The sequence below is a fragment of the Rhinopithecus bieti genome, unplaced genomic scaffold, assembly GCF_001698545.2.
Source record: "Rhinopithecus bieti isolate Rb0 unplaced genomic scaffold, ASM169854v2 scaffold_20777, whole genome shotgun sequence".
NCBI classification, from domain to species: domain Eukaryota; kingdom Metazoa; phylum Chordata; class Mammalia; order Primates; family Cercopithecidae; genus Rhinopithecus; species Rhinopithecus bieti.
The window spans coordinates 494,726-497,073 of record NW_016810099.1 but is presented as its reverse complement, the minus strand read 5'-3'; positions in this window follow the sequence as shown (position 1 = coordinate 497,073).

The window sequence follows — 2,348 nt, the reverse complement described above, 5'->3', positions numbered from 1 at the left end:
TGCGGGGACCCGGGGAGCCCGCGCCCGCGCGGGGCGGTGGAGCGGGGCGGGGAGCCGGCAGCGCAGTGAGAACCGGGATTTCCACCCTTACCCCTTACGCGACTGTTCCAGACAGTGTCGTCCAACTTTAAGTTAGCCACTTACTCCAGCGCTGCTGGGATAATTCCTAATGACTCTCCGGGAAACATTCAGAATCCCTAGGCTGTTTCTGGAGTAGTATGGGATGGTCATTCTCGGTCCTCACGAAACCAGGGGTTTGGAAAATGAGTGAAGCCATGTGGGTTGAGAGAATCTGGCCCAGCCCCTCACTAGTCTCTGTGCTTGTTATTCTTCAATTATTTGGATATGCAACTCTGATTAAAAACAGAAGTTTAACATGTAGATAATGCTGGGACTGCAGGCGCACACTACCACACCCAGCTAATTTCTTTTTCAGTTTTTTGTAGGGGTGGAGGCGGGGGGGTGGGGTGGGGGGGGTCTCCACCTCTGGAGGCGTCAGGCTGGTCTCGAACTCCGGGCTCCAGCGATGCTCCCGCCCCGGCCTCCCAAAATGCTGGAATGACAGGCCAATTCACGCATCCTCAGATGCAGCTCTCACGGACAGTGCTGTGCAGAGCCTTTTGTGGGCGTCTTCACTTCTCTTGAGTGCCATACCTAGCACTGGAACTGCGAAACATAGGGCTGGACGAGCTTCATGGTATTAGAAACTGCCTGCTTTCCAAGGTGATGCACACCGTTCGGCACTCCCACCAGCCCTGTTGGAGCCTCCAGTTGCTCCACGCCCTCGCGTGGGCTCACTCCCTGAGCCTGCTGTGGGGCCTCCACCTGCTGCCCTCACTTCTACCTGGGCTCTCTAGACTCTTGCTTCTTTTATAAAAGGTCAGAGGATGTCACTCACCCTTTAACATCCTCCGAATAAAGGCCAAGTTCCTTTCAGTGCCCCGCAGAGTCCCACGTGACCTGCCCTGCTCTAAGCAAATTCTGCCCTGTCCCTGCTCCTCCTCGGCAGCCCCATGGCCTCTGGCTCTCCCCGGGCCTCACTTCATTTTCCTCCACAGCCGGCATCGCAGCATGACATACTATGGAGACGTTTGTGTGTGTGTTGCCTGCCTCCCCTCTCGGAATGTAGCCTCCACGAGGACAGGGGCTTGTTTCCTGCATGCTCTTCACTCAGGCTTCGCACTTCCTGGGTTAAGCAAATGGAAGATCCTGTGAGCAGGGAAACGGTCAGATGGCGTTAGGGGCTGGTGCCCTGCAGAGGACGAAAGGGAAACTTCATGGGCTGAGGCCAGGTCATCTGCAGGGTGGTGTTCAAATTCATGGTGCAAAGTCAGCAGGCGCCCAGATGGGAAAAAGAGAGGTACGTGCACCTGGGCACAGGAAGCTTCAGGGGTCCCTCCCAGGGTAGGCGAGAGCTTGGACACTGGGGCACAGTGGGCAAGGGGCCAGTGGGGTGGCCTGAAGGCAGGGAGGCTCCAGCAGTCTGGGTGAGCAGTTGGATTTTATCCTAATCACTGTGGGGGCCACTGGCCCTGTCATGCAGGGCAGGACCTGTACCAACTGGCGCTCCCAGTCTCTGCCTCTCCTGTTCACTTTTTGCAGGTCTCTCAAGTGCTTCTTACAGTCGGGGTAGAGTCACCCCACCTCAATCCTTCCTGTCCTGATTTGCTGCCTCTGTGATGCTTTGGGCTTCAAAATCTATCTGTAGTATTTGTAAAATGAGAGAAAGTGATGTTTCCTGCAAACCAACCACTTCAAAAAGAAAGGGGGGCAGGGTGTCAGAAAACAATTCAGGGGGTGAGGGACTTGGGGGCTATGGAAGGGCCCAGGGAAATTCCGGGGATGATGGGATTCTTCTATGTAGGGATTGTGGTGGATGCCACACAATTGTACACTTTTGTGAGAACTCTGCACTAAGAATGGTGAGTTTTACTGTATGTAAAATTATACCTTAATTAACAAATGAAACAATATACACATACATGAGAGAATGATGACTTTATTTTTTTAAAACAGGATCTAGCTCTGTCACCCATACTGGAGTGCAGTGGTGCAATCACAGCTCACTGCAGCCTTGACCTCCCAGGCTCAAGTGATCCTCCTGCCTCAGCCTCCCAAGTATCTGGGACTACAGGCGTGCACAACCACGCCTGGCTATTTTTTTTTTTTTTTAAGATGGAGTCTAGCTCTGTCGCCCATGCTGGAGTGCAATGGCACAATTTCCGCTCACTGCAACCTCTGCCTCCTGGGTCCAAGTGATTCTCCAGCCTCAGCCTCCCGAATAGCAGAGATTACAGGCACCCACCAACATGACTGGCTAATTTTGTAGTTTTAGTAGAGATGGGGTT